We start from the raw sequence: 12,862 nt of genomic DNA on the forward strand, positions 1-12,862 counted from the left end.
CACCTCCAGGTTCTGAGATCTTCACAGAAGCATCTATGTCTGTGGATAGTTGCCATTTGTGAAGGGAAATAGCACCAAGGACCTCCCATTCTGCCGTCTTTGTTGATATCACTCCGAGAATTCTGTTATTGTTTTTGTAAGAACACTTAGGCAGAATCCTGTAAGATTATATTAAGGCTATCCCTGGAAGACAATCCATGTATCATCAGGCTAAAATTTTACACAGACCATGCGAGTCAAATGAGGAGCAATTAATGATCAGAATAGGGACAACTTAAGATTTTGGTCACTGTTCCCTCTTAGAATTACTATTTTAGTCAATATTACTCTGGAAGAACAAGCATAGTTTTTCATATTATTGACTATGGTTAAAATCCAGGAACTATCTCATATTTTTATTAAATGTTATTCTTGGATTTAGGGTTTTTTTTTTCTTCAAACCTCTGATTATAGTATCCTGTGTTAATTAGGAGTAATAAACTTGGCTGGGATATTGTAATACATTTAGGGTTTCATTTCACATTAAGAGCTATGTGTGTGTGTACATGTGTGATGTTTGTACTGTTTAGTTATAGTCCTTTTGTGACTACTGAAGAGTTTCTGAAAGCATTATGGTTGAAGCATAGTTATTTGGGGAACTGTGTTTTTAAGTTCAATTTTAGAAATTTCTTATTTGAATAATTCAATTAAGAGGTTAAAACAGTATTGTAGCATGATTTAGAGGATTTAAAAAATTGGATAGTTCTCCATGGTGAAGAAATCTGCTTCTTTTGGTGATTATGGTGTTTGGCCTTTATTGTGTGGGTGTGGTGGTTAATTATCAGTATTTTCAGGTCAACTGGTTTGTCAGTGTTTGGTATTATTGACATTGCTATGAGTATTAAATAATTATTGAGAATCCAAGAGACCAGAATTGAGAAAAGACAGGAATAAAATTCACTGAGTACTTTTAAGTGCCATTTATAATTACATAAACTAGATTAAAATGAACTAATTTTTTGTGATCAATTTTTAACTGTTTTGAGATGCACTGAGTATGAATTTTGGTGTATTATCGTTGTAAGATATCCAAGTGGGCAAGAGAATCTAGGGGGGAACTCTGAATGTGAAACAAAGAATGTTCATAATGAGGGACGTTTAAGTATCCTCACATGGTGTGGACTGGTCAATGTTAAAATAATATTGTGAATAAGAATACTGCAAAAATGCTTTTGTTATATGATTGAATTATAAAGTAATGAGTGATTCTGATAAAAGTAACATTGGAAATTGTGACTGACCCAAGAAAAAAAAGAAAATATCTTGAGTGCTATAAATAGATACGGCAATTAAAGTGACTAATTGGGGGCAGAAGTGAATTTGTGTTTGTGGCTTCCAGATTAGATTTTCGGAATAGAAATGTGCAAGGAATAGTGCTCCTATTAACATTAAATTTCCAATTAAATGATGACATGGTAAGTAACTCATCTGAAAGCTTTCTTCTTTTTTTTTTATGGGATAGGTTGTTCATAATTTAGGTTGTGGATAATGAATCCTGAATATGTGAATAACTTAGTCATGAAGAATGCTTTAGTGTGGTGATGAGCACTGGGTGTTATATGCAACTAATGAATTATTGAACACTATATCAAAAACTAATGATGTACTATATGTTGGCTAATTGAACATAATAAAAAAACAAAAAAACAAAAGAAAAAAAAAGAATGCCTTAATGCAGATATATAAAAATGCTAGATATGAGTGGTTAATTCTTATTATACTATCAATAGTCCTAAATATCTGGAAGTTGAGAAAGTCACAATTTTTATGTCAATTTGTGGTAAAGAATAGACAGCAGGAAAGTGTATTGCTATGGGAGTAGGCATGATGTCATGGTTTGGATGGTAACATTGTTTTCTGGTACAGGGTAAAAATCCAATTGGTAGAAAAACTGCTCTTACTATTATACTTAGGAGGGAATAATGCTATAACAGGAATTAGATCATCTCTGAAGAAAGGAAATCATGAATGGAGACCAACCTCAGCTGGTTTTATGGATGCTACCGTAATTAATCCTTATAAAGTTAAATTGCTAGAAGAATTTAATACAAAATAAGTTTATGGCTATGTTGGTTATGATTAGAAATATCTGTAATATAAATAGCATTGAGATAAAAGTATTTTATTTTCAAATTTTTGATAGGTTATACTAACTGGGTTATCAATATTGACAAGGGGGTTGAAGATAAAAACTGTCAAAATCTATGAGAAATGTAGACTTATTTCAAATAATTTTTAAATAATTAAAGGCTATTTAATTATGAGGCTATATAAACTATAATTAATATGAAACTTAAGTTTTTTGACAGATCATTTTATTGTTAATAATATGAGTGTGGATATAAAAATCATTAACATTGGAGTAGACTAGTAGATGAGGCGTATAAGACTGTATATATTTGATATTATTACTAAGAAGGCAAAACCTACGCTGGAATTTCAAGCTACAAAATCTAATAAAATGAATGGCATTAAAGTCAATGATGTTAAATATTTGTTTAAGGTAAGCAAAGCTATATTGAGGTAATGTTTTAATTTTATATGTCCTAAATTTTATAGTGACGATATTATTTGGGACTGGTAGATGAAAAGTCACATTATAGGTACTATGAAACTAGTGAGAAGTTCATTTAAATGATGTGGGGGGGTGCATTAGATGTGATGGTATGAGTGAGTCATAATCTAATGAGTCGGTATTATTTGCTTGTTGTTACACTACTTTATTCATTCAAGTCTGTTGAAGAACGAGCTCTTAATATTACAAGAACAAATGGCAGAGCAAGCATAATTTGTAGATTACATATTCAGAATACTCAAATTAGTGATAATAAAAAGACAGTTCCTGGGTTAAAGGGCAGGGGGGTAACAGCTACTAGAAAAATTTTTGTTGGAAATAAGTTTATAGATTCTAATCAAGTCTATATTCAGACAGTGGTTTTTCTGTATATGCATTTAATTATCATAGTCATAATACAACAATAACTAATACTAAAGCTAATAATTCATGAGTAATAATGATGCTATTTGTAAGTTTATTCTTCTGTATTATCCTGACAATAACTAATTGGAAGTTGGTTGTTGTAACTAGAGACCTAGAACCAATAAGATTATACATATATATATATACACACACATACACTATATGATACTATATGTATCTACATATATCTATATATATATCTATGTAAGACATATATCTAGATAGATAGATAGAGATTTATTATAAAGAATTAGCTCACATAATTACAGAGGCTGGTAAGTCCTAGCTCTGCAAGTTGAGTGAGCAGGCTAGAGATTTGAGACCTGATGGGTCAGCACCAGTCTGAATCTGAGGGCCTAAGAAACAGGAGAGCCAAAGGGGTAGTTGTAGTATGGAGGCTGGCAGCCTTGAGATGCAGGAAGAGTCAGTATTTCAGTTTGAATCTGAAGGTAGGAAAAAAGCCAGTCCTAGTCGGAAGGCCATCAGGCAGAATTCCCTCCTACATAAGGGAGGATCAGGCCTTCAGCTGATTGGATGAGGCCCACGCCTTATATACAGCTAAACTGTATATAAGGAAGGCAACCTGCTTTACTCAGTCTACCAATTTAAGTGTTAATGACATCTAAAACTAGCCGCACAGAAACACCCAGAATAATGTTTGACCAAATATCTAAGTACTCCGTGGTCCAGTCAAATTGACACAAAATTAACGATGACAGCATCATAGCTCTACTAAACTAGAAGAATATAATCTTAACAATAAATTGATGTGAATGAAATCTTAAAAATGGCAATATTAAATGGCAGCTTCCTGTCTAAAATGGTATATATGTACATATTCATATATACAGATAAATGTTATAGTATATTAATTTAGTTATAATTTAATTATTCTTAATTGTTTTAGGATATATTAGAAATGTTGTTCCTATTATATATAAGTCACAATCCCATCTTTCAAAAAATGTTGAATCATACCTACCATTAGAAATGGTGGAATGGTGTTTTGAATATTCATATATTTGTAGCAATATTAAACAAAACTCTAGGAGAGCAATGGCAAGAATTAATGTCTTTCCATTATTCATATATTATAAATATATTGGTTGCCATTCTTAGTATTAGTAAACCCAATCTATTAGTTAAACTTTATCATATGATTCTGGTGGCTGGCCCAGAATTCACCACCATAGTACCCCATGGGGATGTGGTTGAGCATAGTGTGGTAAACCACTTCAAAGAGGGCATGAGGCTAGCTCCATCTGACCTTTTGTAAACTCAAGGGTATTTTTAAAGATGATGGGCATTGAAAAGTCTTAACATTACTGATAAAAGGGCCAAGACCAGGTTTCTATGTTTATGGGTATAAAATAGCATTTTCAGCACTTAGATTCAGATTAAACTATATAACTCATTTTTTTAAATTATGGCAAATCCTTCTTATGAGGGCTGTCAGGAGTTTAAGTGCTATGGCAACACTGACAGAATAAAAAACTTAGTTTATATACATTTAAAAGTGTTTTTGAAAAAAAAATCCAAACTACTGAAATAGAAAAAAAATTTAATGATGAAATTTGAATACTTGCCATTGAAAAGAAGTTTTGTATTACTTTTTCTCCTTCTTCTTCTTCTTCTCCGGTATTATATTATTATATTACTTATATAAGTCCCTAAGATTATCAAGTGCTTACAAGTAATTGTCATATTTGGGATGTAAATTTTAATATTAAAGTGTCAGGAAAACATGTTTTATTATGCCTTTTGTTTTTAATTTGTGAATGCGACCTTAAAGAGTTGACAACATGAAAAAAATCCAGTTAAAGGTAATCAAATTTATAAATATAAATTTATATTTAAGTATACTAATATTTCAATTTGTAATTATCTACATGCTTCTTATTATGTGAGCATGTATATATTTATGAGGGTATATGTGTATTACATGTGTATTTGAGTGTAAATGTGTATTGTATATGAACATGAATAATGGTATGAGTGATGTGTATTATTGGATAAAATTTATACATAAAATTCTTGTGTCCATTACGCATTAGTTAAATAACATCTTACAACAAATGCTGCTGATAACAAATATTTAATTAAAGCCTTGCTATAGATGTTTAACTGTGTTAAGATCTTTGGCAGCCCTTGCCCACCCTAATTTTAAACATATCAAATGAAAGCCACTACAGTTAAGTGTGATCGTGAGCTGACTGTCATTAGCCCATGATTACATCATAGTTAAGAGAAAATGGGAAATTTTAAATGAGAAGTTTCTGAAGAAAAAACCAGATGCCACTTTTCAGTATAGGATTGCGGAGAAGGGTCTTGTGTGAATGAGTTGCTGGTTTCTTGAAGCTTGGTTAGTAAAGAATTACACTGGAGATAATATGCATAATGATAAGGGCTTTATAATGGTATAAGATATGTACAATTAAAGGTTTAGTCTTATGTTGTTAAAAAAATTTAACTACTAGAATTTAGAAACCATTTTATTTTATTCTATTTTGAAAGATCTTTATTTATTTATTTATTTATTTATTTATTTTATTTATTTTAGAGAGAGAGGGGGAAAGAAAGCATATACGTGCAAGCAGGGGGTGGGGGCAGAGAGAGAGGTAGAGGGAAAAAAAATCCCAAGCAGGCTCCCTACTGAGCTCAGAGCCTGCTTGATTTCACAATCCTGAGATCATGATCTGAGCCAAAATCAAGGGTCTGACGCTTAACAGACTGAGCCACTCAGGCGCCCCTAGAAACCATTTTAAACAGTAAAGAAAATCAGAAATAAAAGTATAGATTAAACCGAAATTACAAAACAAGAAATGAAATTGCTGTAAAATGTCAACTCTCCTAAATTAATCTGTGAATGTAATTTAATAAACTAATAAAAATACTAATAGGTTTGGGGGTAGTAGTGGTGATATTTTTGTTTTTTAAGTTTTTTTGTGTGTTATTTTTAAAGCCAATCAAAATTTGTTGAAGTACATATTAAGTTACTTTTACAGATTTCTTATAATAACTCATAGCCTAGATGAATTGTCTTTACTGTTTGAAATATCTCCACCTGGCCATGTCACATTTTAATTATGATTTAAGTAACCGTGGACTCATTAATTCAATCAAAATATAATACATATATTATTTAATGCTAGCAGAGCTGATGAAAAGGAAACATATTCACAAGAATTATATTTAAATTATCTACATTCAAAAACACTATTTTAGGAAATATAATTCTATCAGAATTCAGTAAGAGCAGCTGTAGAATCAATTAAGTAACTGCAGTTAAGTTTTTAAAGAAGATAAATCAGACTTTTAAAGAGAGACAACTTGCAAATGTCCCACTGTGATTTGGGGTGTTAGGTTTGGTTGCTTTAAAAGCTGAATCAGACCCGCATTGACTCCGGATCCCTGAGACCTCACAGCCTAATCCTTCTATTCCTCTGGGACCCCAAAACCCAGGGGACCTTCCGGTGCTCTAGGGCCTGTGGCTGTAGAACAGCAGAGCCAAAAAAGCCACTTGGGAAAAGGTAGACTTTAAACTCACTTCCTCCGATTTTGTTTGTTGTGACCGTTTTCTTTTCTTAGTTCGTTGAGCTTTTTCTCAGTCAACAGAGCCATCAAAGGGAAGCTTTCTAGAGCTTTTTCTCTCATGGGAGATAATCAAGTTTTGCTAAAAAGAAGTGGATTTTTCTAATTCTTTCTCAATGTCCTTTATTCCAGGATATTTGTATAGCAAACAACCTTGGAAGAGAGATAATATCTGCCTCCAGAGCAAAGGGCAGGCATGCTTACTACCCAGGAAGAAGATCCGGTTCTTCAAGTGTGGAGTTCCTGTCCTGTAACGCACTGTTTGTGCAGGCACCCTCTGGCACATGTGCATCATCCTTGTGGGACTTGAGGGGCAAGTATGCTGCTGCTCATGTTGTTTGCTGTGCCATGAATGAGAACATCCTGTTCTCTGGTCCAGGAATCTCTTGTCTTCTCACAGCACCCATGAACCTATAGCAGATTAACTTGTCAGCTTGCAAGTAAGATAAAATCTCAGAGCTTTTACATTTCTTGACATTAAACTAAAATATATATACCATGTGATTCTATTTATATCAAGTTCAAAAGCATTAAAGCTAATATACGGGGTTAGAAGTCAGAATAGTTTCCTTGGGGAGCAGAGGCAATGCTTAGAGGAAGCATTAGGGGAGCTTCTGGTGTGTGGGCCATGTTCTGTCTCCTGGTCGAAAGGGTCCTGATTACATAAACTTATTCAATTCAGATTCAACAATCTTTGCACTTACTTTTTTATTCCCTTTCCCCCCTTCTATGAATGTTTTACTTCTATAAAATTTCAACTTAAAAATAAAAAAAAAAGCAAGAGGTAGTGACCAGGATTGCCACATCAATGAATTAAAAAACATGTGGAACTAATTAACCCAACTCAAAGAAAAAGGCAAATGAACTGAATATTATTAGCCAAAAGATAAAGAAAATGGAGGAGAGATCCAAGAAGAAAAACATGCTTTTAGTTGAGATTTCAGAAATAGAGGAGAGACAAAGAAGACACGTGTTGGGATATATGCTATTTGAAATTCAGAATTTCAAGGATAGAAAATAATTTCTGTAATCGTCTAGTCAGGAAAAAGAAAAAAAAAACAAGTTACCTAAAATGGAAAAAAAACCTCAAACTATTTACAACAGACTGTTTTTATAATGTTCAATGTCAGAACCAAATGAAACAGTAGCGGCATCATTTTGAAAAAAAAAAAGTTATCTGAGAATGCCAAGTTATTATCTATCTATGTGACAAGAGAAATGTAATCTCAGATGTGAGTGGATTAAAAAACTATACCACTCACCTTACTGGAAAAAAAAATATTGGAAGAAATATTCCAGCTGTCAAGAAATAAATCTAAATTGATGTCCAAAAACCAGGAAGACATAGGGCAGAAGAGAAAACAACCACTGAAAGAACACTGAATAGTTTTAATAGGCTTATAAATTATTCAGAGATGGTTACATTACACATGGGACAATATAGTAGTCTTCCTGCATCTCAGTAAATTGCCTGAGAGTGGCATACAGCTGTAGATGATTCTGCCCATTCTGAGTGAGAAATCTACAAAGATTGAGACGGAATCTTTGCGGTTGTTGGAGTTATGAGCCAGCAATAGACTAAAGACCCTCTTGGTACTCTCTCCTGCCTGACTTCTTGGCAGTTTCTCGCTTATCTTCCTACCCCTTCACCATATATAAACAACTGGTATAAAGCAACCCCAAGACAATTCCATCAGGTGAAACCAAGACCAATTTCTGAGGATCAATTCTTTAAGTTCAGGCATTAGGTTTATCTGAGGTCCAATCCTTCACTTACATCCCTCTGACATATTTAGCCATCAGATTTAGGTGAATCCATTTCCTTCCTTCCATGTGTCCCAGCAGGAATACTAAAGGTGCAGGTGGATGGCGGTTTATATCCACGAAGCCACCTTCTTTTACCATCCCCAGCTGAACATGCTGATAGATACTAATGTGAAGGGGCCCAGTAGAAGAAGGCTCTCACCAGGCTCCTAGAGCAGCCTACATCAAATACGTCAATCAGATTGATTTTATTTCCTATTCAGGCTTACAAAACACAACTCTTTGAATTAATCATTTTCACTTCTCTGTTTAAATGGTTTACCGAGAGAGAGACATCTGACACTTCCTGTTGTTGAAAATGTACATTTAAATGGGGATAAGAATTTTATCTTGTTTGAAACATCCTTGTTTTAGTGTAGTCGAGCTGCTATAACAAAATGCCATAAACTGGGTGGCTTATAAACAACGATTTCTCACTGTTCTGGAAGCTGGAAGTCCAAGATCAGGGCGCCAGCCTGGTTGGGTGAGGGCTATCTTCAGGTTGCAGACTACCCATTGTATCCTCATATGGTGGAAAGGGCTATAGATCTCTCTGAAGTCTCTCTTATAAGGCATTGCTCTCATTCAGGAGGGCTCCACCGTCATGACCTAATCGCCTTCCAAAAGCCCCACCTATTAATATCATTACCTGTAGCTGAAGGTTTTCATATATGAATTTGAAAGGGACACAAATATTCAGACCATAGCAATTCTCAAAGAGGTTGACATAAATGCCTTATTCACAAACCATTCAATGGCTTCCCCAATGTCTATTAAATATATTCCAAACCTGATAGACTAGCAGACTCACCATGCCCTTCCTAGTGCTAGGGATATAGAAGGTCCAATGACATCTTAGTCTTTATTTTCATACATAAGGACTTCATTTGTTCTCTATGAGCTCTCTCTTCTATTCCATTGATCTATTGTTGATTCCAGGGGTTCTCAACTGAGGTTTAAATTGCGGATTTGTCTACTGCTGCCCTAAATCTCTCAGTTTTTGTTTCATGTATTTTGAAGCTCAACTATTAAATTCATATACATTTAGAACTGTCCTTTTTACTTGAGAGACTGACTCTTACATTACTATGAAGCGTTCTTTATCTCTGACAAATTCCTTGTCTTGAGTTGTACATTCAATGAGAATACAGCCTTTTCAGCTTTATTGGGATTGGTTTTCATGTGATATCTTTTTCTACCCTTTTACTTTTAACCTATGTAGTTTTACTTAAAGTGCATCTCATGTAAACTGCATATAGTAAAGTCTTGCTTTTTTTTTTTTCAATTTGAAAGTTTCTGACTACTAATGGAATCGGGCTTAAGTTTACCATCTTAATGTTTGTATTTATTGCCCCATATGTTTTCTGTCCATTTTTCCTTCTTTTCTGATTTCTATTGAGTATTTAATGTTCTATTTTTATCTCCTTTACTAGCTCTTTAGCTAGAATTATTTATTAAATAATAATATTTAGTGATTATAATAATATTTAATGATTGCTCTAGACATTTTAATTTGCATCCTTAACTTATCACACTGTATTTTTAAAAGATTTTATTTATTTATTTGACAGAGAGAGAGTGAGAGAGAGAAAGCACGAGAGGAAGGAGGATCAGAGGGAGAAGCAGACTTCCCACGGAGTGGAGAGCCCGCCATGGGACTCGATCCTGGGACTCTGATATCATGACCTGAGCCAAAGGCCAACGCTTAACCGACTGAGCCACCCAGGCACCCTATCACACTGTATTTTTATACGTCCATTTGCCACTTACCTATTCTTTGGGCTGTTACTGCCCTATATTTTACTTCTACATAGTCTATAAAATTCACATTATTTTTCTTTAAACAGTCAATTATCTTTTAAAGAAATTAAAAATAGGATTTCAAATGTGTTTTATATTTATCCACATATTTGTCATGTTGTTTTGTTTCAGTAGTCAGATTTGAAATGTTTTTAATAGAAAAAATCATGAACTTATTCTTAGACTTCCAACTCAAAACTTAGATTTCAGGATTCTGAACATCTTTAATTTTATTATTGTGTTAAATTTTGTTGTACAGGAAAGCTTTATTTCTAAATATATTAGCATAGTTATATATTTGCCTTATCCTATATTGTCCAAATATTTTTTTAAAATTATATTTTATTTAATTTATTTATTTTAAGTAGGCTCCATGCCCAGTATGGAGCCCAGTGCTGGGCTTGAACTCATGACTGTGAGATCAAGATCTGAGCTGAGATCAAGAGCCGGTCACCTAACCAACTGAGCCAGCCAGGTGGCCCCACATATTTATCTTTAAAACAACAATAACAATGTAACTATGAAAAATGCCAAATGTGGATTAAAATACCTATATGATTCTTTTTGTTCTTATAATCTCTGCGGGGATGTATAGTTAAAACACTGATCAAGTCACTTAACATAATTATTCTATATGCATGGTTATCAACCTGATGCATAAACTTGATTCAGTCTGTTTTCAATTTGGGGCCATTTTTTTCTTTATGTATTGTTACTACTTTACTATGCAACTAATTTTCATGATTCCAAGCTAAAACCCTACACCAAGGTATATTCACTTGAAGTCTTTTTTCCATCCTTGACTATTCTACACTGTTTTTTTCCCCCACCAAGGGATAGCCATATAAATTAAATTAATAAATGATAAAATTAATTACTTTTTGTTTTCATTTTTTAACTAAAATTACGTATGTATGTATATTTATATGGCTGTATATATGTATATGTATGTGTGCCTATGTGTGTAGATATGTTATATCCACTATTAATACCATTTTTGAGGTTTCTGAGATGTTGTAAGACATCAGAGATATTTGCAATGCAGAATAGGGCAGTGCATTTTACACACAACAAAACCCAACAGATGGTTTGAATTCAGAGGTTGTTCTGGCCTCCTGGAGAATCATATGCCATGAGGTCAGCATATTTTAAAAAGAGTTGCCAGCTAAACGAGATTAAAACTAAGACATTTTGTGATATGTGAGTTTTAGAAAATGGGACACCTTCTGATTTTCCCAAAGCCACTAGGGTGCTTTTATAACTCATGAGTGGTGAGACTTACCTTAACTGAAATTTTGGAGTCTGATGATTTTACTCCTGAGCATTTGGGCCTTTTTTTTCTTGGCTTCATCAATGTTTGTCTGATTGGTTTTTCAAACACATTGATGTTTCTCAAGGGGAGGGGAGATGGAGCTGTGATGAGAAATGTCAGGTCTGCCCAAGCCCCGATTCTGCCCCCATCACTATTGCCAGCAACCTCCAGATTCTCTAATTCCTCAGTTTCATACAAGTCTGCACACTTGTCTTTATCTTCAGTTTTAAGCCCACCCCAATCTGGGACCAGGCCTGAGTAAGACCAATGTTAGAGACTCCTGCATTCAAATGCAATGGTGCAATGCTGCCAGGCCCTGTGCTAGTTTCCTACCCCATGCCTAATCTCTGGTCACTGTTACTTGGATTACTGACATCCTCATTATACCTGTCCATTTTTGTATCCTCCTTTATGTACTTACCCTGATGACCGTTTTATGATCTGTCCTTGACATCAGCATGTGTACAATTCTCTCCAATGTAGTTTGAGATCCTTGCCCGGTACAATTTCTTTCTTCTCTCAGTGGCCCAGAACTGATAACTGGGAACTGAAAGCATCACCGCGTTATGCAGGGTAACATAGGGATTACAGGGATTAATCCAACATTTCTGGGTCAGCTTCAGCAGATAGATCTAAGGTATCATAGAGTGAGTCCAGAACAGCCCAAATCTTTCTCCATTGCTCCTTGAGTTGATGCTGTAGTAAGATGGGCTCTGGAATCAGATTGCTAGGTTGCAATTCAGATTCTACCACTTATTAGCCCTGTAAACGTGGACATGTTACTTGACCATTATGTGCCTCAGTTTCCTGGTCAGTGGAATGAGCATGACAACTACTTACTCCATAAGATGATTATGTGAGTTGAGCAAGTCATACATTTAAAAGGCTTAGAACGATGCTCAAGCTCTCAATAAATAATACATGTCCGTTAGGATAAACATTATTGTTGTCAAGAGATCACCAAGAATCATAAGAGGCATCCTTTCCTAATTAAAACTCTTCAGAGTATAGGGATAGAGGGAACATTCCTCAAGTTCATAAAATCCATTTATGAAAAACCCACAGTGAATATCATCCTCAATGGGGAAAAGATGAAAGCCTTTCCCTTAAGATCAGGAAGACATCAAGGATGCCCACTCTCGCCTCTATTGTTCAGCATAGTACTAGAAGTCCTAGCAATAGCAATCAGACAACAAAAAGAAATAAAAAGTATTCAAATTGGCAAAGAAGAAGTCAAACTCTCTCTCTTTGCAGATGACATGATACTTTATGTGGAAAATCCAAAAGACTCCACCCCCAAATTACTAGAACTCAAACAGCAATTCAGTAATGTGGCA

This window comes from Phoca vitulina, unplaced genomic scaffold (assembly GCF_004348235.1).
Source record: "Phoca vitulina isolate PV1807 unplaced genomic scaffold, GSC_HSeal_1.0 scaffold8, whole genome shotgun sequence".
Taxonomy (NCBI): Eukaryota; Metazoa; Chordata; class Mammalia; order Carnivora; family Phocidae; genus Phoca; species Phoca vitulina.